This window comes from Colius striatus, chromosome 7 (genome assembly GCF_028858725.1).
Source record: "Colius striatus isolate bColStr4 chromosome 7, bColStr4.1.hap1, whole genome shotgun sequence".
Classification (NCBI taxonomy): Eukaryota; Metazoa; Chordata; class Aves; order Coliiformes; family Coliidae; genus Colius; species Colius striatus.
The window spans coordinates 29,370,157-29,396,618 of NC_084765.1; the positions used below are offsets into that span (position 1 = coordinate 29,370,157).

Sequence of the window (26,462 nt, forward strand, 5' to 3'; positions counted from 1 at the left end):
GCTGTAGCTAATGAAAGTGCTTGTATGTTGTGTAATCAGCTAGATAAATGGGGTTCCTAATCTGTCTGGAAACTAATCCACCATACAAGAAAATTTCCAGCCAGATTAGGAACTTGATTCAACTGATCACATCTGCACAAGTGCTATTACTGCCAAGATCCTCTTTCTTTGGCAGTGCTGCCTAAGATCAGCTTAACACAATCAAGAAACTGCATCTGCTGAACCATGGTTAAGTACCTCTGGAATGTTCACTTGTAAACAGCTTCATGCTTTTAATATTATTCCACTTCAAGATGATACATCAGAAGATCTAATTTCCAAGTATGTCATTTCATCTGTTTTGCAAGTTACTGCTGACCACATAAACATAGAGAAAACTCTTCCAAATATTGTAATAATTCTTAGGTTAAAAAATTGAATTACACATGGTGTAATAATGTATTTTCAATAAATTCTAAGACTTACTCAACTGTACAAATTCCCTGTAAATGTCTCTATTGGCATCCTAGAAAATTAAGTTTGTTCCTCCCTTAATATCTGCTGAGTAAAAGGAGAATTAGGACCACAAATGCATCTTACAATCTGCAAATTTGGAAAAAAAGTAATAGCTAGTGAAGGGAGAAAGAACCAAGACAGAGTGCTGCCGAGGAAGACGTGCCCATGTTCACTAATTTACTGGCCAGCCAAACAAGTTAAGTGTACAAGCTCCCTGCTGTCTCATCCTTGGCAGAGGTGACAAAAGGCCACTGGGTGCAACAGGAGAGTGGCAGTGGGTACAGACTAGGACAGGGAAACAAGGAACACAAGGGCAAGTGTATTTGAAATTAAGCGCTCTCTTCCACTCACAGAGATGGTTTGCAAAACCCATAAATTCCAGTTTTCCAAGAACTTGAGTTTTTCCTCACACTATCAGGAATAAAAACCTCTTTTCAAAGAAATTAGATATTCCACAACTTTTTCCAGTTATGTGCTTATGCCAAGAAATACCACCATCATAAACAATTAAAAGTTAAAAGGCTCAACAAAATATACGTCAACTCTCTTTTTTGGGAAGAAAAAAAAAAGTATAAAGTAGTTGAGGAACATTAGTGCACTTTGGTGAATCATCTTGATCATAAATCTGATACTTTTCATTGCAAAAAACTTCTATCCACCACAAATAGACTTTTTTTTCACCCTGTCTTAACTTTCCACTCTCACACTAAAAATTTTCCAATTATCTCAATTAAGTGCGTATATTTTCCTTTAAGTCCCAAAACAATAATTGACACAAAAGCTCTACATGAACAGATACCCAGTCCATTACTGTGCAATTTATTGGATAGGTGATCCATAACTATAAAATATTTATTTATATTTGGCACGTGGATATCAAACACCAAGTTCATCAGGCAGTGTGGTCCCAGGATATATTTCTTGCAAGAATTTTTCAAAGCTTTTACAAGAAGCTGAGGTATACTTTGAATCATTACAGTGTATTTAGAACACAATCAATATGTAGAAGAATAATTCTTTACAGATCAGATTTTCAATAAATTCTCACAGAATCACCACATTAATCTGCAACCCTCCCTGAATAAAAGTTACAGGCAAGAGAATGCTCATACTGGTTTAAATTATCACTTCCGTTTTGCTTTAAGACTTCTCATCCTGAATAAAAAAAAAACAAAGTTAATTTTCCTATTTTGGCAAGAGCTTCTCTTGAATTTATATTAATAGTTGGCTTTTGGTTTTCAAAATCAGATTTTATAAATTCTCTGAACAAAATCAAAAAATCAGCAGTGGGTTCCTAAAGAAACTGTTTTCTTCTGGGAAGAAATTTTCTACTTTTTTTTCCTGAGTCCTACAAAAAGGACAAAGTCATTACAAGACACAGAATTTCAGGCTAGTAATTTGTTTGTGTGGCTCTGAGTTTGTACTAAGTCAATAGTGTAACAAACACATTAAGTCAATCTCCCATATTAGCTAGGCTGAACTTACAGGAAAATGGAAAGTGACACCTAATGCTAAAGCATCTGGAGGGAAACAGTGACCAACGTCAATATGTGGATATAGGGCAATCAACTTGTATTTCATGTATATATATCAATCCAAGAAGGAAAGAAAAGAAAATGAAAGTTACTTAAGTGTAACTGCTGGAACACATTGTCAATAGATATTTATAATCATAATTAAGTTTATTTGTTAATATGTAGGGAATATAATTGGCACATCAGAAGGAAACTGTTAAATAATCCTGCCAAAATGTTTTTGTGACTAAACTCCTTCTACATGAACCTGATGGTAAGCAGGCTTTTTATTCTGATTTTCATTAGTAATTTAAAGCTAGCACGATTAACTATCAATTGCAGCAAGTTACAATCTTGGATGTGACAAATAAACCATTACAAATACTATAAAGACAATAAAAATTACCTGAAGGACAATGCAGCCTAGGAGAAAGACCAGTTTTGAAGATAGGGATTACAGTTTCACAAGTTCCACTTTTGTTAATATGCAGTAGAACAGTACAAGTAAGAAGGTACTCCAACAAGCAGTTTTCTCAGTTTATAAAGAAGTATTTTCTGTTCTATTCCTAACTGAATGAAGATGAAACTGCTACAGTTTTGAATAGGGAGGACATTATTTTAAACCTCTCAAACCTAAACAAAAAAGAATTTCCCAGAACTGCAACACCACTTGCAATATACTCAGAAGACAAATACTGGTCATGTTTTCCAGTGTTAAAAAGCAGATGTTTGTCTTTTGCATTAGTAACGCTTGATTATAAAATAAAATTAGCCTTTGCGCAGAAAGAGTGAACAAAATGACTCCCTTAAGGCACAAGTTTGACGTGATTGATATTAGTTCAATTTCTATTTCAAATGCTGTAGAGAAGAATGACAGAAAAAAACCCAGCTTCCAGTTGGCATGCTCCTAATCCATCTTCTCTAAAGATGGCTTCACTCCAGATTTCCCTAATAAGCTCTATTACAGCACAAGCCTTCACTGTCCTTACAATATACATACTGCGATCTGTGTGGTTGAGTTAGATTAGTTCAAGGAAAGCTTTTGGGGTTTTGAATTATTAGGTTTTTAAAAAACTGGGATAGCAACAGAAAGTCACTTCATTTAAAGACCCCACAGGAATTTAATAATATTTTAAATATTTTAATTTGCATATGAAGACAGACATTTGTGCAGGATGTGGTAGGGAAATTTTGGGTTTGTATGTTAGTTTATTTTGGACAGAGGAAGATTGCTAGGTTCCTACCAATGTTTTTGCTAGATTGTTTTGCAGAACTGCCTATAGTATTGGTTTAGAACCTGTGGAATTTCATGAATCGGAAGACAGACATCAACTTAACTGGTCAACAGCAACAATTATCACAAGAGGAAACAAATCTGTGTTGTTTGGATGTGGGAGAATAATGAATAAGTACCACTGGTGTATTTAAATAGAACTAAGTTTAGAGAAACAGGTGTGTAAATAAAGGGCAAATGAATGAACATAACCAAGACTGACAGGGTAACAAAACCCACCCCAAAGTGGACCATCCTGGAGAGATCTGATCTAGCATTTTGGCAAAGGACAGATAACATGTACAACAGTACACAGGGCTTAAAATTCAAAGCACACTGTTTCACTAAGCTCAAGTCCTGAAAATAGCTTTAATTTACCCACATCCTAGATTTCAGCACAAATGCAATTTTTAACCTACAAATGTTTCATTGCGTTTTGAGCAACAAACTACCATCTCCAACTTTTTATTGCAACTCAAAAGCATCAGAAATGTATACAAGTCATCTGAGAGCACAGGTAAACATTATTTTCTTTTGTGACTCAACTTAGAACATTTCAATCTCTCCCAAATCAAAGCTGGGCTACTGTTCTGCAGATTTGCTGTTCCCTTTGGTTCACTGACATGCTCTCCATCTCTAGTATTAAGCCCTCAGGATTCCCATGGCCTGCTTTCCAGTGTAACCCTATGGATCCATTTTCAGCACAAATAAGGGGCAAAAAATTTGTGGTAAGCAGATGGGAATATCAGTATGGCTAATGAGACCAAAAAATGTATCAGAACTCATTCACAGTAATGCTGACAACCTCTGTGGCCACTGATTGAACTGATCGGTGTAAATAGTAACTCAGCTAAATAAGCATCACTCATCTCATTCCCAATTTTTCTGGGATTCCTTTCTTTACACAGCTGTATGAATACATGTGCTAGTATAGCACAAGACCAAGAGATGAGGGGCAGAAGGAGTAGAGCAACTCTGTAAGATGCCATCTGTCAAAAGAGGGTGCAGGTTCAAGTAACATAGCTAGTGAGAGGCAGAACCGATAGTGCCATCTCCTGCTCTTCTGGCCCTGGAATGTGTTCAATTACCTTCTCACATGCTTCAGTCCTGTGTTCACATGACTCAGATGAGCTCCTTAAGAGATGAGAAGCTATGCAAGTCTTAAAGAAAAGTTATGGGTGAACAGAATTAACACCTTACTGTTATTTCATTACATTCAGTATAGGAATATATTGAATATAAATATAAATACAGATATACAATAGAAATTTAAACTCCTGGTGCCAGTCTGACTCCCTCCTTTGTGCTCGTTCTGATGTTTATGAGCCTCCACACTGAGGCGACTGAACTGCAAACCAATTACTAAAGCTGTCTTTTCTTCACTGGATTAATTTTCTGCTGCTTTAACAAGTTGAATCAAGTTCAGTGGAGGGCCCACAGGTGCTGGTGACAGGGAAAGAAGCAGAAACGTGCAGCAAGGTAAAGAGGGAAGATGGAAGGAAAGACTAGGCTATTTTTCTGGGATTAATTTAGGTGCTGTTTCATGCTACAGCTGAGAGAAGGAAAGGAAGTTAGGTCTATAAGGAGAAAATACTGCTGTACGGTAATTAAGACCTAGGAATAAACATGCCAAATGGTGTTCACCTCATGACAACAAACAAATGTGAATCAGAATGTGAATCAGTACTTGAGCAGAGGAAGGAATGTTTTCTCTGCTATTCAGGAAGCACTTCAATTGTTTGGAAAAGGTGTGAGTCATTAACTCCAGCATGTACAAGTGAGACATCCAAAGCTATAAATACCTAACATACTTCAAGAGCTCTTTGGAACGGAAGAATGGAAATCTATATGTACTTTTTCAGAATTACAGAAGCGAGAAGCCACGCATCATTTCACAGATTTTGATTTGCTGTGTTTAGGTTCTTCTGAATTGCATTATCCAAGCATGACAAGCTATAACAGTGAAAAGATCTCTTTTCTTCCTTCTGACTCTTTAAATAAACAGCTATTTGGGATAAAAGAGGAGAGGTGCACAGGACTTGATGTTGCACTGTTTGAATGCAACATTTTTGTATGTCTAAATTGGTTGCCTATTACAGCCATTAAGTGAAATTACCTTTCTGATAGCAACCAAGAATCATATTAGCAACAGTTGTGTCAAAAACAATTCTCCTCCTCCTCATTCTCTTGGATTTCATGTCTGCTTGTAGGAGCTCAGCATCAAGGCAGTAAGAAAGTTTTACTGCAATCTTACAACATTGATTTTTATGGTAACTGTAGGATTCTTCAGACTATAACACATTGAAGATGCCCATAATTTGTTTATAACTCCAAAGCCATTGATTCCTTCTAAACACATGTTAAAAGGCTGGTTGGTCTTCAGAGGGAGTTTTCATTCTTGGATGAAAACCACCACAGTATCACAGAACACCAGTGCATGAATGCATCAGGATTATCAAGCACTAGTGAAAGGTTTGGTTCCTGATCTAGGTTTAGCTAGTCTGGCTGCTTAAAGCCAAATATTACTATAATAATCAAAGTATAGATCTTGTTCCTTCAGATAAGTAGCTTTAACACTTTCCCCTATGAAAGCTGACAAGTTGAGATGGTATTAAACTCCTAAATAATCCTTCTAAAGAAAAGAATGTTTTCTCCACGTGACATATTCTTCAAAATTATTCTTGCAATGCCTTCTACTGCACATACAAGAGATTCCGAAGAATATTGATGGACTACACATGATCACACTACAGATGCCTTCCAGAAAGGACACATAAGTACTCCAAGTGCTCTGTTTAACTCAGCTTCAGGGAGTAAGGGCACATTACTCCACTGTGACTAACAAACACCCGGGAAAACCGACTGCACAAATGGAAGAGCACAAAACAGAATTTAAGAGCTTGGCCACATATAAGACTCATTCATTTACCCCTGACCCCAAATAAATGGAATATAAATGTAAATAAATGGAAAGTATGATTTTTCAGATTCATAGATATTTAGTTGCACTTCTATATCACTAGTGATATCCTTTAAAAATTCATATTAAAAAAACTCTTTTCAACTACATTTGTAATTTCCTCAATTTAATAAAAATACTTAGGAAAGAAGTACTTTGGTGGAAGAACTTATTCCTCCCCTTTCCCCATCTATTTAAGTTATTTTGCCTTCACAGCAATTGATCAGATATCATTACAATCCTATACAAAGTGATCTGTAAAACCATTTATTCCTCTTAAGAGGGTTGGGTTGTTAAAGTCTGCCTGTCTCAACTGTTGTTGTGTTTAGAACCTTGCAGTCTGCATTTACCTGGTGCTATATCACACATTTCCATGACTGTCGGGAAACCAGTAGAATAGAAAGCAATATCCCTTCCTTTGCTATTAAGTTCAAGTTTTGTTAGATTATGTCACTTGGTGCAGGCTTTTAGCTGTTGCACACTTCATATCATAGTGTTTTCAGAAAGCATGCAACTTTCCATACATCTGATTAAAAAAAAAAAATCAGGCTGTTTTGAGACCCTAAAAGTCTGAAACAAATATTCACGCACTGCTTCAGAAGCAGTAAATGAAGAAACACCAAGGAGCTCATCATTCAAAGTTTCTGCATGCCAGAGCCACCTAGACTGCAATATCATAGCACAGAGAACCTTGCAACTACAGCTGGATGATCCTATTGATGTCTTTGTACACATTCCATCAGGGTAATGCTAACAATTGGTGTAATAGAAGACGTTTAAAGAATATTTAATTACTTTGTATTGTGCCATTTATGAATCTTACCTCTCCTATCACCCCATGAACCAGAAGCAAACTACTACTGTACCTAGACCTCATGCAGTTGCCTTTGTGTAAGTATCTGAAGGACAGTAAGGTTTAAATAGCTGTTGCCATGAAGCCATGAGCTAAATTTGCAGCACATTTCAATACTGTGGTTCCGTAATATGCCAGCAATAAGAAAAACATTAGTTTGTCTCACTTTTGAGAAGTCTAAGGTAGTGGTAGGGTTTTTCAGACTGCAATCACAAATCACTTAACACTGTGCAATTTTAAAAGAATCTAGAGGATGCAAGTTTCCCACAGCAGGGCCCTGTGAGGCTGCTGAGCCAGCTAGCAATCTTTCATGATCTCCCTGAACATGCATTCTTGGACTAAAATGCACAAAGTGAAAAAAGTTAAATGTGCAATGAAACAGACAGACATACATGTATAAACACATCTAAAAGTTTAAGAGAAATATCTCTTAAATTCTGAAAACAAACTGTAGAAACCTACCACAGAACATTCCTGGGGTTATGTAGTAGAAGGGTACTGTCCAACAGAGGACAGTTGCACTTCACTCAGCCTAAAAACTTCTGTTTTTAAGAAGAGAGCTCATAGATTTTCCTGCTGCATCGATGTACTGTCTTCTCACGTTACTACTCATCTGAAGAATGGAAAAAATACCTAATTTGAGAGTGGGCTGAAAGTATCAGTCAAAAAGTAAAAACTTGCTCTTGTCAGATGGACTGCTTTATCAAGCTACATAGCAGGGTTGAGATTTAGCAAGTCTCTCAGAGAGAACATGGTGAATAAATGTGTAAGCTCATTTCAGTGTGAAATAAGACAGGTTTGGTTTAAGATGTTTAAATCTCTAACAGTGATGTAATCTACTTCACTCTGTACTGAAATCCACTGAGAGGTATTGCAGCTCCATTCTTCACCTTGGATGCATGGGCAGTCGGGGGATAACTGAAAGGGACAATATCTCCATTATGGGTTCCAACTTGATCTAGAAAGAATGTATCAGTCTGTATCAACAGAGAGGAGAATCAAGTTGAGGAATGTGGCTAGGGGGTATAAGAACTTCATAAATATCTGAATAAAAAAATAATAAGTAGAAACGTATTAAGTATTCTGAAAAAACCCCACTTTATTAACCAATTTTTTTCTTGTGTGGTAAATGGCCTCATTTTTAGAAACAGTAGTGCTAATGAGATACACACAATGGTCTGCAAGTCATCCACACAAAATATTTTGAGAATACATCAGTGCTCCAGGCTGTCAGCTTTGTCTCATTCCATTTTCTCTTTGATGTCATTAAGCTATTCATCTTTTTAGTTCAACCTTTATCTTTTCATCAAACTTTTGTAATATATAATTTGGAAATTAGTTTCACAGAGGGAGAAGAGCTGTCAAATAATAACTCGTATCAGATCAATCCCAGCAAAATGGTAACAGCTTAGGACAAGTCATAGCCAAAGCTGGAATTTCAGAGCATGCATGCAAATTACTATTTCTTAAAAACCATAGTGTTGACATTACAAGTGAAGAAAAGAGAGGAAAGATTGTATCTTCTGAGCCCTTGATGAAATTACTTCATCACTCACACACTAAACCTATCCCCTGGTTCCCAAAAGACACAGCAATACGAGACAGAACAAGCTTGTGGATTTTGGAGCCTTAAGGGAGAAAAGTGAACAAATGACAACGTTGCAACTACATCTCTAGAAGATGCAGAAGCATTCAGGGATATTTTAAATTAAAAAGTTTATGGAATTTGTCAGATACAAAATAGGGGGCCAACTTGAAATTACTCACAATTTATGTGCAAGATGTACAAGTGAGGGGCACAGAATTATATAGTGCCTGCAATTTCATATTATTTTTCTCAGTGAAGTTTTTTTTTCAAAGTATTTGTCAAACATACTAGAGTCCAGTATTTTCAAGACGGTATCTGATAGCTCTTATTTATCCTAGCCTCTCATCTTGGAAGCAATTCTGTTTCTGTCACAGTGCCTAATTTCTATTTTACACATTTTATAATTGTGTTTGTCCTTCTGTCCTTTCAAGCCAATTTCTGAAAGATTCCCATCATTAACACATCTACAAGGAACAAACAATTTGCTCCCTGAGTCCTTTGGTTAAGATTTAATTATTAAAATAGTAATTATTTTTCTCCACTTATTCTAGAACATTGGAAATTGCTTTAAATTGCTCTTTTATGGAAAGTTGTGGGCTTAGACATTTCTTTCTTCTGGAAGCAATGTATGCTTTGCAGACGTTTCAGAACTAACTTGTTGCATGAGTTACTGTTCACATATCTTCTGTCAAGTCTTGGCTCTTTGTTATCAGATTTAGATTCTTATATTTAGATGAGTACATTCACAAAGTACTCATCTCGGCCCAGAAATCTTATGCAGTGTTTCTGCATAATTTCCTTATTAAGATTTTTAACCATTTTACTTCAGCCCATCTACCTCTCTCTCCTTTCACATATATACAGTATTCTCTTCTCAGTTTCTTAATGGATAATGCCTGAGCTTTTTCTTCTCTAGGATGTATACACACTAAGACTTTTTAATCTTCAAAACTAAAAGCTGGTAAGTCTCCATCAGGATTAAAAAAACCTGCAAAATAACTCACAAGATTGAGCTATGCCTACTTCATGGTACAGACTCATCTCTACGTACAAAAGTATAAATAGTATCCACAGCTGTGCAATTTATCCTTAGCCATTACATGTCTCCATAATCTTACAATTTCTAAAAGTGTCTCCATTGCCTACTGATGAGCTGCATGGATATAAACAGCACAGGAACAGAGAGTCCATAAGACAAAAGCCCCAATTACCTAACGTATCTCAACTTAAAATTGTTACTTTCAGATTAAAACATAAGAGCTCATCACTATTTCACAGCTGATCAATTTGCCAAGAACACTTTCCAATGTTTTCTTCCTACAATCTTTAATTCCTGGTTTCAACTCCTAGAGGAAAAACGAGAGCTTGTACTAAAAGGCCTAGAGCCAACCATCTCCTCCGAGTCTCCAGCATGTTTATGTACTGGAGATACATTGCGTGCTGCTGAAAGTTGGAGAACTGACTAGTTTGACCAAAACACCCAGCACTCTCCTAATAGAAGACACGACAAAATAACCTGGAAAGACTGAGAGAACAAAGAATCAGTCTAACAGCTAGGCTCAGTAACACAACTAGTTGTGGGTTCATTGTCTTAAGTACTAAATAAATCATTTCATTATATAGACTATTGTATTTAAAACACCAACACAATTCACTTAAAGTACATTACAGAGAAATAAGTGAGACTGTAATAAGCTGTACATGGTATCTTATCTCCATTTTAAGAATGAGCAAGTTTCTTAACTTTGTCTCCGTTTCCAAGGCTACAAGTGAGGCATGACAAAAACAGGAAGAAAACCCAGATATTTTCTGGCTCCTTCTGGTTTGGGATTTTTTTTTTTTTCTTGGGTTTGCCGTTCAGCCATCTTATCTTTATTACCTGTAGGCTTTAGAATAATATGTATGCTCAAATATCTATGTGCAGCCTGAGATTTTTTTTGTGATTCTGAACAGTTTTCTTTTTTGCAAATCTGGCTAATTATTTAGGGATCAAATGTAATTGCTGCTTTTTTTATATGCACATGGAAATCATCAAGGAAACAATACCCAGACTAGGAAAAGATCCATTCCTGTAAAATAAAGTAAAACCAAACTATTTTTCAAGGTATGCAAATTAAGTGAGAGAAGACCGGAAACCACATGAAAAGTGTAAATAAGATCAGTTTTTTTGTAAATTTTCCAGAAAAGCTTTGAAAAATTACTTTTTCCTACTTTTCTCCACCAGAATTTCTTTGCTCACTACAAAGGGAAAAACAAAGCAACAGGAAAATGAAGTGTTGTCCATCCTCCAAACAGTCAAGTAACAGTCTCCTCCTCCTTCCAAAGGCAATCACAGTTTGCCAGCTTTGGCAGCGACTGTACTATTTAAAATAGAAATGAATCTCAAAATGTGATTTGGCAAACAACCACTGAAACATTCAGTAAGTCTGTTTTCCCTTTTTTCCACTTCCTTTCTACCATTCTAATAATACCTATAGAAGCTTTCAAAGATTAAATGCAAGCATAGCTAACATCTAGACAAAGAGCCCCATGAACTTTAACACATATAGAACACATGAATCATACAGAGCTATCTTTGTAAAGACAGTGCTCCTTGTATGGCTGGTTCCCAAAGTGCTGCGACATTTCAAACAGCTGTTCTTATTCTTACAAGTAGCCTGAGTTTTAAGGGAGATATCCTATGTACCTTTGTGGACCAGAAAGCATCAGTTGATTTCTCCCAGTCGATTTGTCATTAGTAAAAACCAACACTATCAATTTTTGTATCAGGTTTCATTATATTTTTAGCACACACAGGCAGGACTAAGATTGACATAACACAGTACGTTTTCACCTACCATAAGGTGAATCCTACAATCCAGAACACGCAGTACTTTACAGGTATGTTAGAACATGCAATGCTGTGTTGTAGGAAGATATAAGGGCAAAAGATGAAAGAAGAATTGGAAAGATATGAGCTCTTCACAGGGACATTGAAATACATTGCTAGGCTGAAGTATGCTAGCTGGAGTTGGTATGCAAGGAACTCCTCCCAAAACAATTGTTTTGGAAAAAAACCTATTTACTATGAAGTATAACTTGACATAGGGAGGAAACAAAATAAACCAGTTGTCACAGATGTTTGAAGCAACAACAAAAAGCACATTGTACTAACATCAGTAAAAAAAGTAGACACAAGGAAAACACCACAGGTCATCTTTAAACAAATGTTTTCAACAAGAGGAGAAGATCATGTGGCAGGTATAATCGCTATTTCATTGGACATACATCTTTAAAACCACTGACTTCACTAACTAGGAAGCGTTGTATACAAATTAATTCATTTTATTTATTCACTGAATAAAAGCAGTTAAGTGGTTCTGAATCCACAAAATGTTTTACATGCAACTAGCCAGTCAGCAGACTGCTTTGTACAGTAATTTCAATTTCTAAGATGGGTAAGATGTCTACAATGTATTTATGCAACACCACCACAATATCAAAACATTCCTATTCAGTTTCTTGCAACATACCACCAGAAGGTTTTCGGGACCAATATTTTCTCATTCAAAGATTAGAGAAGCTTCTCAAGTGTTTTTAACCAACATTTTGTCTTCTGTATGTTTTAAGTTATAGTATTTTTATAACTCAATCCTGAGGCCTGCCAATCATTTCTATTTTGCCATCAAAGAAACTGTTCAAAGGCAGCATCAGCACTCAGAGATTGATTTCACAGATTGTTGGTCCAGGCAGTGTTTGCAAACTGCTGACCCAAAACTATAGAGAATTGCTAGGGCCTTGTGGATTGAAGGGAGACTGACTAACAGTTTGCTAGACAATTTTAAATTATTTGAAACCTGAAGTTAACCTGTCAGTTTTTCTTAAAAAAAAAAAAAACAAAACCAAAACCACCCAACAACTCTAACTTTTAAAAGAGTTCATTTTAAATGAGTCATATTAGCCCACGCAAGCAAATCAGCACATTGTTCTGATTTTCCCTCCCTCAACATCCATTGTGTCCTCTCATTACAATACTACTGCACAAATAATACAGGACTTGCCAAAAGCTACCACCAAACTCTAATTACAGCAGTCCTAATCTCTATATTCTTAAACAAATCTTGAATCAGCCTGCTAAAAAACAGTCAGTACTTCAAAATCTCTAATACAGATAAAGAAATAAATCTCTGCAATAAAGCATAAGCCAGATCAGCCTGCTCCAGTACCTCAGTGCCCAAAGAGCCTCATTTTCTTGCTGCAAGACTGTGGTGCACTCTTGAAAAATGCTATGCTAAAGAAATGACAAAAAATATCCATCACATGAAGTTTTCAAAACTAAAGGTTTCTAGCAACTTAGTAGTATTTCCAACTTGCCTTTTCAGCCATTTCCAACCGATTCAGCTTTGAGTGAGAATGTTTGTATCATCACAGTCAGCATTCTGTTGAGAACATTATGTCCTATTTTAAATTTAATTGCATTTCTCTGAAGAGTTAAAAAAAACCAAAACATGATTTTGTGTCATTCTGCCAATCATTGACATCAAGATTTTGTCATGAACTGACAATACCAAAAGACTTGAATGCATTTTACTGTTCTGGAGACAGTCTGTTTTTGCTTTTGTCATAAATGATGGAAAAAGTGATCTTGAGGTCAATGAAGAAACCTGTAAAAATAAGCTTTCTTATTTTAAAAGTATTTATTCTGACTGAATTAGATTTTAAAGGCAGGATATTCAATGCTCTAAAAAGAGCAAAAAAACTATTTAATGTAGGCCATCTTTTCCTGTCTTTGAACTGAAATTTCTGACTGAAATCATCTAAAAACTAAGCAATGAACTAAGCACCATGCCAGTTTCCAAATTTTCTCCTGCTGCTGAACAATAGAGAAAATAATTCCAAAGATTACTTCCAAATCATATGCTAACTTGAAGTATTAAGTTATGAGAAAAGTAGATACTCATCAAGAGGTTTGACTGCAAGCTTCTGATATGCAGTGTAGCTCTTCCAATTCAGAGTGAAATATTTAACTATTGAAAAGTAGGGTTGCTCTGAACAGACCATAACACATGGCCCAGCATGTGCTTTGACAGCAAATTACACAAGAAGGATGACAATACAACTGAGTTACAAAATCGAAGTGTAACAGTGCCAGAATAAGCCTCTAGCAATACATTTTGTGATAGAAAGCCATAAATCTTTACCACTTGAACTAAAGACTTCAAGCTCTTAGAAGCAGTAGCCTAACTGCTGAAACCACATACTCGTATTATGGCAACTAAAAAAATATTTACCCTAGCTGCTTTCAAAAGACTGGGTTAGCAAAGTGAGTAAGATCATGACAGTGTTCTGGGTCCTCCTTTAAGTGTTGGAATGATCGACTTCAGGAATGCTTTTAGTTGTCTTATTTGTTAAATCAGTGAATTATGGAGTTTGGGGCTTTAATTGGAGATGATTGAAAAACGCCATTTCACTCTACTGTCTATCTGCTTGCAATGCACAGACAGCTCAGATGTTCATTAAATGCTTTCTCAACCAGAACTTTAAATGAAAAAAAAAAACAACAAACCAAAAAAAACCCTGAAGTCAGACCAAATTTCTGGAAAATTGGGAAACTTAGTTGCACTCCCCAGGCAGTGGAACGCTACATTCACTTGCTGCTATGAGGCATTTTAAAATCACCCTTACCTTCTAGTGCACTACTCTGAAGATAAAAATGGACTCCTCTTGCAATATGAATATAATTGAAGATTTAATACCATTTCCTAAAGTAACATTAATAGCCACTTCAACACAAATGTCTGTAACATTTATATATACACACACACACTTCCAGACAAATCAGAGCTGACTACAGTTCTCAGTATGAAAAGAATAAAACAACCCTCTCTTCTTAGAATTAAAGTTTGCAGAATATATTTCATCTCAATAGCACTAAAAAGTTTATTTTGAGATATAAATATTTTCTTAAACTGGGGATTTTGGAGCAATGTAGTGTAGAATGATCACATCTGTCCAAAACCTTCATGGCCCAAGGTATTTACAGCTCGATAATCCTATTATCATCAGTAATTGTACACCTTAACTTTCACCAATACTGAAATGGATCTGTTAATAACTGGTTTCTATAAAGCTATAAATATATGAATACATGTAAGTTAAGAAATAGCAGAAGGTGGTACATAAAAGTGCCGGAACTAACTAGCTTGAAGAGACAAAGTACAAAATAAGCCAAAATTGTTTCTTCGGTTCATGGACATTTCCCTCCACACACTAAAATGGCATATTTTCTTTTGTAAGTCATCATGTTTTTGCCAGACTCCAAAGCAGATCCTTCAGTGTATTTGCTTTGTCCACTAGCATCTATGAAGAAAATCAAGAAATAAAGCAGAGAAAATGAGTAATATGAAGAAAAGTTCCAAAAACTACCAGGTTCCACAGTTTGTGCCAATAGTTTCTCAGAAGGTTATAGACAGGGCAAATTCCAATGATTTTGAATGGTGGAGGCAATGAAGAAAATATTTTCTAGTAAGAAGACTGCACATTTAAACCTGCCATAGGAACTAGCAGGGCTAGAGGTCTTACAAAGCTAAAAGATGGAAAAATCTCCCAGGTTTTACACAGCTACAAGCATCACACACTTTATTAAAATAAAAATAAAAACCTGAAGTCATGCTCAGAACTTTAAAACCATAAATATTAGGTAATAAAAAGTACAAAGCTCAAGAGAGCTGCTCATCTGAAAAACATGCAAAAAAAAAAACCCTCTTAAAAAAATACACACCTATTCCAACGCATTTTAAAGAGGTGGAATATGTTTCCTCTATTTCCACATTATGTACAGCTTTTCAAAAGGAAATGCATATCACAGGTACTAGCTTACCCTATAAAACAGTGCAGACACACTACGGTTGCATCAATTAGCAAAGTAGCATTTATAAGGACAGTTATCTTAATAATGACAAGCCTGCACTTTCCTCTCTTATGGAAAAAATATAGATAGACTTACACTTCAGTATTTTTTTTCCTTGTACTAAAGGCCAGATGTTTTATTTTCAGGTACCACTCAATTTCAAGAGTTATATCCCTTTTGCTCTCTGCATATTTCCTGTTCTTAAACGACACTGTCATGTTCAGCCAAGGACATGAAAGTGATGAGTTAATGTGATGTATAGAATGTCTTCCTTATCAGCCTGAGACGGGCACAGCGTGAAAAGATGATTGTCCGTTCTCCTTGTACATTTTAAGCTCTCAGAATACAAATTGAGGCTTAGTTCATCTCTCAAACTGAAGAATAGAGGTTTTTGGTTTTTTTTTTTTTTTTTTGTGGTGTGACAGCTCTTCCTCTTAAACTAGATCATAAAACCACTGCCAAGAAATAAATCAATCACATTCAAGAAAACCTGTTACAGGTATAGATTGATGATTGCAAATGCACCTATAAGACAGCAAGACTCATACTGTTTAGTACCAGAAGGATACAACAGTTGCCCGAACTTTTAAGCATCCAGGGAAAATAATTTCTTCAGAACTCTTAAGTAGATTATACAGGCAGGGAAAATATTTTTCCATGCATCATCCAGACATACATATACCTAAGACATTTATCTTCCCTGCAGAACATTCACCTCTCAAACTCCTGAGAGAGCTCACAGAAAAACAGTGACAGAAAATAAACATTGAACTGTGTGGCAAAATCAATCGTATTAAAAGTAGGTGGAGTCTACAGATTTAAAATTCCAAAGTTACAGACAATCTGTAAACTATCAGAAAAAAACAAATTAAAATTACAAAAAAAAATTTATTGCAAAAAGAAAAGAAATAAAGTTTCCAAATTATCAAAACTGTTCCCATATCACTTGAAATGCCAGTTTGAATGGAGAAGCATCTTACTCATTACAAGCAAGAGAAATCCAAGAAGCCATATTAATCTGCTTTAGAGAGACTGACCTTGATACCAGACTATGCAGCTGAAGGTTCCTCTATAACAATACTGTGATTTTTTGAAAAGCAGTGCATACATATAGAAACTTACACGGATTTAATCTGTTCAACAACTGTTTTAATCCACTGATCATTTATTTGTATCCAGCAAAATCACTGCAGCCATGAACCAATACTGGATTATTGTTTTGTCCAATATATTTTCTATCTTTTTTTGTGATTATTATTTGATGGAAAAAGTACACCAACTCTTTTATACAGCACAATATGAAAATACTTCGGTGTTAACCATATTTCAGTGACTACTGGCTGAATTTATAACCCCCTCTCAGTAAGCAGTGCATGTCACTGAAGACAACATTATTCACTATGTGGATTGATATTTCTTTTTGTATTCTACACAATTAATTTTGCTTGGATATTTAACAACTTTATATGAAGGCATTCACAGACAACTTTTTATGGAGACAGCCTGTGACTTAATATGCAAAGAACTGCAGGTACTCAAACTAGGGAAAAAAGCCAATTATGTAACATCTGAAATGCTAAGAAATCTAATTCCTATTTATATTTAAATACCGTTGTTTTCACCCATTTCCTGTTATTTCTCATAAGAATTATTACTGTATGCATGAACCTTCCATCAAGTGCCCTGGCAGATGCATAGGAACGCTTCAGAAAATACTATTACACAGCCTTTTCCATAATCTCCTCTGTAGGGGCTAAACAGAACTCCCTGATAACCCGTGCTGGTTATCTTTTCCAACATGTTTCTATACAATACTGTTCCTCAGTCTGCAAATTTGGCTTCAAAATGTCTGTCCATTGCTATCTCCATTGTTCAGGAATAGCTCTGTTGATTTACACTGATAAACAAAGATAATGTACAACCATAAGCAATGAAGTTGATCTACAAAGGACAAAGCTGTAAAAAAGCGTGCAACATTAGCACCATTATGCATTAGGAAGAAAAAAATAGAGTCTTCTAAGAAAAAGGAAAAGAAAATAAGAAGGGTGTATATGTGTGTGAGAAAACATGGCTTATTAAAAAATGCATCACTTCTTGCTATCTACAATATTATGCAATCTAGTATGATTTGCAATACTGCACTTAAAGAATGTATTTACTGAACACCATCCTGAGTGGCAACACCAATCAGAAAGGAACCCGATTCAACTCCTCTCTTTGAAAGCAACTACATAAACAAGCTAAATAATCAAACACTCCTCACATTCCAACAAGCAGAAAAACAGATAATTACACAAAACACGGGTGAACTCACCATGACTAAAGCTCCAGTGCAGATGAGGAATCTTCCTCTAACTGCTTTGCAATCTTACCTTAAAGATGCAAAGTTGTCACAGGAGGTTTTTCATGGCAACTGTTACTAACAGTATCTCTACTGACTGCTAAAAACAGGTACTTTATATACCAGAGTGCAACATTCCTTTTGATGTATCAGTTTCTGAAGAACCCTTGTAAGAATCACCTTTGGAAGAGATTTGTTCCTGCTATAAGAAATTGGGTTAACTTGTAAAGAACCATGAACTAGCACCCTACCTGTCAACAGGTTCACGGAGCAAGACGATAATGATTATACAAAGAACCAGAACCAATACCAGTTATGTGGTAAATGAAATGTACAGGAAGCTCCACTTGCGCTGACATTTTCTCTAACAAGGACACTGCCCTCGCTGTACAAGAAATACTTACTAGGCAAAACTCATGGGCACAGGAGCACTTTAAGCTTCAGCAAGCTTTGTCTTGACAGGCCTTTGTTTTCTGTACTCCTCAAACAAACCTTTCCAGCCAGAGATAGTGACCTTTAACTGAGTCTGCCTTATTTGAAGAAGCTCTGCTGCTATAAGGCTTTCAAAATTTTGTTGTTACAATCAAAAGATACATGACTGAGATTTATTAGCAGTAGAGCAGGTTTGATATTTGGTTGCTAATAATCTGATACTTCATTCACTTAAATGACCAAATTTAAAAAACCAAAACACAATATGAAAAGCAGACAACATTTAAGTCTTAGATGTATATTTAATAAAAACTTCAGCAAGTTCTTCCACCAACTACAATAGACTGCTAACTGTTGCATGATCAAAGCATATGTAACTGATGATAGTGAGAGTTTTCATGTGCCCCTTATTGTCTGCATCTTTACAACAAGCTTTCTCCCTGTTTGTAAAACTCAAGAATGTCTACAGTTTACAGTACAAAAGCAATGAAATAAACAAAAGATCATTCCAAACTGTAGGAGTCACACTTCTTAACCATATAGTTACAGATTTCAAGTCTGAGACTGGAGAATATTGTGCAACCTGTTTTTAAGCAAAACTAACCACTCTAGATGAGGGAGGTAAAGACAATTGGCAAAGCTTAAAGCAAATGGAAAAACAATTGCATAATATTATTTAGCCCTCCAAAACTCCTATACTAATGTTTATTGTATAAATTTGCATAACACTAAGTTTATTAAAGCAATACTGATGTAATTCTGAGCCTTGAGAGAATCGATGGTTTTAATGGGGTTCCAAATAGGCTCAGGGGTTAGCCTGCAGATGGCTATCAGGGGCTAAGACAAGGCAGAGAGAAAGGCAAAACTTGTCTGAGGAAAGTAGGTGCTTAAAGACTGTTACCAGAGGACTGGAGCCATAGGGTTTTTAACTTCAGACATGCATGTTTCCGAATTTACTGGCCAGTTTGGGAGGAGATTGCATACATTTAAAAAAATGTTCTTCCTTCCTCTTGCTGAATTAAAAAAGCCAACAGAACGGACACCATTAAGTATAAAAGCAAAACAATGATACTCACTAAGTGACTATTTGGCAGCTGAGACAACTGCAAGAGCATCTGCGACACATATAGAAACCCACAGTATGAGGAAATATACATGAAGTCAACATGGAAGGACATCTATATTTGTTCACATTTATAGTGTACACTTAAATGTCTTTTAAATGTGTATGAAGGTTTTTCTGACAATAACAGACTCAGAGCTGGAAGACTGGATATAAATGTATACATGTAGAATTTATATCTTCTGTATTATATATTGTCTTTCTCTTTTGGTGAGCTTTGAAGAGAGACCTGTATAAATACAAGCATTCATCCAAGAAAAAAACCCAACACTTAGGGACTGAGATCTGCACTTATACAACAGTTCTAAAAAAACATGTAAGGTCAAACAGTCAATGTGTCACTAAACAGTTTCCTTTAGAACCTCTACCAAATAACATAAGCCAAATTTTAAAGACCAATAATGTTGCATATGGTAAATTATGTGCCAGTAGCAATATTTTCTGAAATAGCACTAACTTTCTCAAGTCAACAATCTTACTTTTCTAGCCCTACTCTGAACTAGTGTCTCAGACAAGATAATAAAACAAGTATTGCTAGAAGCCTACAGTGTTTAGACTGGCAATGATTTATATCCATTTGTTTACTGTGATTTTAAAAACTTCACTAAGAACATCTCCTGCAGCCAACTGTGACTGCATTACAATGGGTGAGCATTTTTCAGCATTCATGTTTAAGTGCATTTAAGGATTTTTTAAACTGAAATATTACCCTTAAGTAAATTTTGAGATAAAGACTATAAATGGAAATATTTCAAAATTACCTCCTAGTTTTGGGGGTTTTTTTGCATTTTAAAAGGATATTTTTTTCTCCATGTTGAAAATGTAATTTTATAGGGAAATTAAACATCCCTTGCTCTAAAAGCTGACAGCTAAGCAAGAAGACCCATGAATTCTGAAGGCATTTTGAGGCACAGATAACAAATTAATGCTGTTAAATACTTTTCACACACTGTACTTACACATCTTTTAAATATAAAGATAACTATTTGGTGATTGAAGTGCAGATGTTCAATAAACGTCTTTGTAATCCTTGTAATCTTTGTTACTGCAATTATAATTCATGCAAAGGCATCTCAGTTAAGGTCAAGGCCCATAGACAGCAGTATAGGTAGCAAGCCTCCTAAGGGACACACCATTTGGAGATTTTTCCAAGTACTCACACAAAAAGAGAACTAGTCAGAGTAATAATTTTCCACAGAATCAAAGACTTAAGAAAAAGTTACAGATCGATTACAGAATACTTCTCCATATGGTGTGGTTTAAAACTGATTTTATACTCATCCTGCACAGTAATATGCAATTCAAGAGAGAAGATAAATGGTGAACCAGGCTTCAGAGGGGCACTGTAATTCTGTTGTTCTTTGTATCATCTAAACAGACAAACCCAAAACCATTTGTGGTAAAGCTGTTTTGTAACTCTGTGAGTTATCTTGTTAACTTTTGTAATAGCTGACGGGGTCCCATAAGAAAATCAATTTAAAAAAGGTGACCTCAGAGCTGTACTCACTGCGGTTTTCCGCTATCAACATTTTCAACAATCAGGAAATCTCAAATCAACTCAGTCCACTTTAAGAGATATGGGAAAGAAATTGCTTTAGTGACTCAGCCACTCATCTCTCTTAGGAAAAAGGAAGAAAATTTCTCTCATGTTTGATAATTTCTGCTTATGATTTGAAAAACCCAAAAGGAAACACAGAGCCTACAACTAACTGCAAGTTATTGCAATTGCAGGTCAAATATTCAAGACGAGTAATTAGAACAGTTAGTGAGCAAAAACAAGTCCTGTATCCTTGTTACTAACACTGCAGAAATGCTACAGCTCTGCTATTTTTCTCAAGCGGATATTGTTCACTTGTTCCACCTCACCCTGCTTTAAGAGAGTAAAAGTCAGCAAGTCTTAATCCAGTTCAAAGTCTGTATTTTCCATTCTAAACTTAAAATCATAGGGTAATGGAAATTCTACATTATTGTGCTGATACATATGAAACAATGAAAGAATTTTAGACTTCAGCCAATGTAAATCCTTAGTCCTTAAACAGTTGTCATGTGTGGGAGCACTAGTAATACCAATACAAATTCCACAGACAAGGTCTCTGTACCAGCCAGCCACAGACAACACAATGCCAGAAAGTAGCACCATCCTCCAGCAACTCTTTCTCGTATTAGCACAGAGAATCTGAAGTCTCTTGCCCTTCGCTGTGGACTGGGCCACACATCTCCAAAATCCATGTTACTTTTCAAACATATAAGATTGGATTTTGCCTCACTGGTGATTTTTGGCTGCCACTAACAACCAGTAAAGGCTACAATGCTTGCTAATAACCTGACATTACTTCTTTGAACTTGGCTTCAACTAATAAACAAAAACATATTCTACAGATTATGATTTTTGTATTGTAAAGTAGGCTAAAAACACCTGGAGTTACTACATATTAATAGCAGAAAGATGAAAATGTTTTATTTCCAATTTCCCTGCGTCAGGTCTTTTCCTTACCATCTATTTTCAGGTCACAAGTACTCCACAATGTTAACAGCCCTCTTCACAAATGTGACACTATCTCCTCACTACAACCCTATCATCTGCCTTTCAATGTTCTGCCCATATCCACATGTCAGGTATGACAATGCTGACTGCATGGGAGTTCTGCCCATATCCACATGTCAGGTATGACAATGCTGACTGCATGGGAGGGAGCAGCTCGGCAGCATTCCTTGGGAGCTGCAGCAGCAGCACAGGCAGTGGGAACAGTGTGGAAGCTGGCAGGAGACAGATCTTATCTCGATCTGTACATAGCAATCCCTAGCTTGGACTTTTGGGGCTTTCTTTCCAAGGCCTTCAGAACAGAGGGTCTAAGAGACACACATTCAGAAAAAGAGAAAGGACTACTGAGTTAACATTACCTGCAATCTATCTCATCAGAATGCAACCAGAACAAGAAAAGCAGTGACAAGGAATAAAGCTGCAGATCCCTTCAGAGAAAAGGAGAAAGAAAATGTGCTCAGACTAGTGGGATGGAAGGGTCTAATTCTGAATTGGGTTGAGGGACAGCTCTAGGAAAAAGGGAAACTTAAGAGCAAAGACTAAACAGGAAAAAAGAAAAGAAAAGTAGAGACACAGGAGTTCAAATTCAGGAACAAGGTAGAGAAAACATGTTAGAACTTGTTAACTTACAGTAAGCTTTTCATATATGTATTTTTCCTAGCAAAATACTGAAGGTTATCGGTGATACCAATCTCTATGACCCTAATCAATAACTTACAGTAGTTATTCTGATATTTTACTATCCTGTTAAAGCAAGGAAGCATTTAGGAGAGATTTAACTGAATAGTGCACGCGCATGCACATCACCCATGCTTTTTAAGTGACTGATTCCAACCAATTCCTTTACTTGGAAAGTAAATAGAAAACAATACATATTTTGATACATATGTGTGTAAGCAGGTTTTCTAAGGAGCTGAAAAGCCAGAAACACAAATTACTTAAGAAGTTGAAATAATATTTTGCCTCTTTGCTCTCCTTCACTAAGACAGTCATAAGGGGTTGTGGAGTCTCCTTCCTTGGAGGTCTGCAAGACCCACCTGGACATGTTCCTATGCGACCTGATCTAGGTTGATTTGATTCTGCAGCGTGGTTGGACTGGATGATCTCTAAAGGTCCCTTCCAACCCTGCCATTCTATGATGTATGTTCTGAAAAAAGATGGAAATGGAAATGCTGCGTCCATGAGAGACTGCCCGTTCTCTTGTCAATTGCCCATTTCCACACTCCTGCAGCTGGGTGAAAGGCAACCTACTAGCAGAAAGGCCACAGGAAAGCCAGCCTGCACCTCACTTTGCAGCCCATACCTCCTGCTGCAGCTCAGGAATCACACCCTACCTGCCACTGCTGTTCACGTGAGGAAGAGACATTTAACCCAAACAGAACAATCCAAGAAAGTCATGCAGGAAGCCTGCAAATTAAGTCATGTACAGGAGATATCCTAACAATAAGGTAAATCCATCAAGAAGTTAATACTTAAGATTAATCGTGGAAAGTTACTCATGGAAAAAACGGTAATTCACTTCTTACCTACTTCTACGTTTTAGAGAACAAAATGAGGTTTTCCTGAAAACACGCTGGAGTAGTAGCTCTGCCACAAAGATGCTTCATCTGGATAAATCATCTTAGCTGCTTCATAGACAAAACTAGATTAAGAGTTTTAACATGTCAAAATGACCAAATAAAATATCCACAAACACTTCCTGCTCTGCTACACTACTAAAACCAAACTATCTAGATGAGGTTTTAAGTCAAACAAAAGTCACATAGAATTAAACACATCTAATTTGTCACAAAGACAGTTGTTCAGCTAGCAAATCTATACAAGTTTAAGCAAACTTTCAAACTACAGAACTTAATTATTGGAATTTCATAAAGTCTTGGCTCCTACAACAACAGCATGTTCTTTCCTTCCTGCCCATATATCTTGTGGATTACTTTTGCCCCAAATATCCGAGAATAAAGTAGTTTAGCAGGCATTGGACAGCCTTTAAACCATGTCATGTAAGGGAAAAAACTTTGGAGTCCTTTATGAAGTAAGTAAAGAATGAGAGCCAAGCTCTACTAAGTAAGACGGCAAAGAACTAAAGTAAAGAGAAATTATATTCTCTTAGACGGACTCCTATCAAATTCGAGGTCAGAGATCCACTAGGATCACTTCTCCTTCTCCTTGTGCTCACCTTAAGAGTAGCCTAACCATTCTGTTAGATCGCAGCTACCTGATAAGGAACTAGGCACTACAATGTATTCACATCGTTTTACTTGCTGTCCCAATGCAAATCCCGGCGTTTCCAGTCCAGGCTCAACGTCACCCACAATAAAAACAAGCAAAGAGCCTCATCTACCCGAAAGTCCAAAAGAACTTCCAAGAGAAAAGAAAGCATCGAAAGCTTAAAAGGGGCACGGTATAGCGCTACACACTAACACGTAGCGCCTTTTATGTCAGGAATTCGCAGTAATAACAGAGTAGAGACAGAACTCCGACAAGGACGGCATCCACCTGGCACCTACAGAGGCTTCGTCGGGAAATTCCTAGAAGGTGTCAGCTCCGAAGCCGCGCAGCGCTCCCTGCCCAGCAGGCGCAAGCACGATGTACTCAGCACAGGGTCACGTCGCAAAACTTCCAGCCGAGGTACAGGCAGAAAAAATCGCCCTTTGAGGCCGTGGGCCCCGGGGGCTGTCGGCGGCGACCCGGAGGCCCGGCGCCGCACAGCCCCGCGGGGGACCTCGGGGCGGCTGCGGCGCCAGTCGGACCCTCCCCGGGTACAGCACCGACCAGCGCCACCCGTCGGGGCCGCGACAGAGGGGTGTGGAACACCGGCAGGACCCTGGTCCGGAGGAGGGGACTGACGGCGGTTGCGCCTGGCCGCTCCTCTCGCATCCCGCCGAGCCGCGCCGGGCCCCTTCTCGCTGCCCCCGCCCGGCACCGTGCTGAGAAAACACGCGCCGGCGCGAGGCCGCCGCCACCCCCGGCCTCCCCTCAGAGCGAGACGGGCCGTCGGCCCCCTCCCGCCCACCCCTGGAGTCAGACCGGCCCCTCACCTGGCAAGGGCTCCGCAGCCTGGCGGCCACCTCCCGTGGACGAGCGGCGAGGGGAAGGCGGCGGCTGCGCCGAGAAAGCTTCGTCGGGGCCAGTTCCCGCGGCTGCCGGACCCCGGGAAAGAAGCGAACCGCGGGACGGGGCTGCGACCGCCGCGCCCGCGCGCAACAACTGACTCCGGGCGCCGCCGGCCGCGGCCCGGCCTGGCCCGGCCCCGCCCCCCGCGCACGCACCGAGCAGGGGACCCCCCCCACCCCCTCGCTCGCCCGCGCAGGGAGGCCGCCCATTGGCTGCGGAGCGCCGAGGGGGCGGAGCGCCGCCGCGGGTGGCGCGAGGCCCGCAGGCGGCCTGAGGAGTTGCCGCGAGGTGGGCGGGGCCGGCACGGGAAGACTACAGCTCCCAGGGTGCCTCGCGCTCGGCGTGCCGTCCGGACCTTTAAAACTCACTTAGCACATGTGCGCGCGCAGCTAGTATACTTCCGCTTGGAGTAAGAAAGTAGTACTGGTGTGGTATTGGAAAGCCTATTCTGCGCTGGGCTGCTGAGTAAGGGAGTGTGGTGGGTGCTCCTGGGCAGGAGGGCTGTTCTTTTGAGAGGTTTTCCTGGGAGGTTCCTCTTTTTCTGGGGAAAATAAGAGGGTTGTGCTGAAGTGAGAGCGGAGAGATTTGTCTGTGGTGGTGAAGTGTAAGGCGGCCGTGCGCGTGAAAGAGGTGGCAGGGGCTGCGCGGGTTGAGGGGAGCGAGGTGTGCTCGGTCCCGCTGGAGAGCCGCCCTCGGGCAGGTCAGTAGGGAGAGCAGCCGTAGCGGGTCCTTCTCTGGTCTCCTTGCCTGGAGCGGGAAAGGGAGGTCGGCGGGCGACCCGCTCCCGCGGCGGTGGGCAGCGGGGAGCGGCACCCCTCGCGGTGTGCCGGCGGCCTAGAATCGTCCTTCCCTAGCCGCCAGGCCTGGAAGTGTTCAGTGCTGCATTCTCACCCGCCCCGCGGCCCGAGCTGGCCAGCGGTCTGTTTGTGGCCCACCGGTGAGGAGGCCCAGGAGGATCTGCCACAGCTGGCGGTGGGTGAGGGGAAAGAGCTGGGTGAGAGTCTAAGTACTTGCCGTTCTGTGTTCTTCATTGTAACCCCTACCTTTTCTTTCGGCTCTACAGAGTGGTAAGAGGTAATAATATTTGGTGACTCCTTAGTTCTCTTTATTGTTTCATTGTGTCTACTGAATGTCCATTTATCAAAGAGGTCATTTATCATAGTAGGGTTCTACGATTTTTTTTCCCAGTAATATGTTTTCACATTCAATTGCCCATTCTTGAGGAACTTAAGTTTCTTATTATTGAGGTGGCAGAAAATGCCCTAACCGTAGAATTGGAAATACTGGAACCATGTGCCTGTGAGGCAGTGCCTTTCATTCAACTCCTCTGACATATCAG

General features: G+C 38.5%; 2 protein-coding genes across 9 annotated transcripts in view; one reads left to right on the plus strand and one right to left on the minus strand.

The window, feature by feature from the left end:
* The window catches only part of PEAK1 (pseudopodium enriched atypical kinase 1), a 122,048-nt gene extending 96,797 nt beyond the window's left edge, over positions 1 to 25,251 (minus strand). For all 3 annotated transcript variants that reach the window (XM_061998952.1, XM_061998953.1, XM_061998951.1), the window contains exon 1: positions 25,048 to 25,251. The gene's annotated coding sequence lies outside the window, so the exon portion shown is untranslated. The remainder of the gene's footprint in view (positions 1 to 25,047) is intronic.
* A 267-nt stretch (positions 25,252 to 25,518) lies between these two features.
* HMG20A (high mobility group 20A) overlaps positions 25,519 to 26,462 on the plus strand; it is a 48,725-nt gene continuing 47,781 nt past the window's right edge. For 2 of the 6 annotated variants that reach the window (XM_062000315.1, XM_062000309.1), the window contains exon 1: positions 25,519 to 25,588. The gene's annotated coding sequence lies outside the window, so the exon portion shown is untranslated. The other 4 variants (XM_062000311.1, XM_062000310.1, XM_062000314.1 and 1 more) reach the window with 4 other exon arrangements.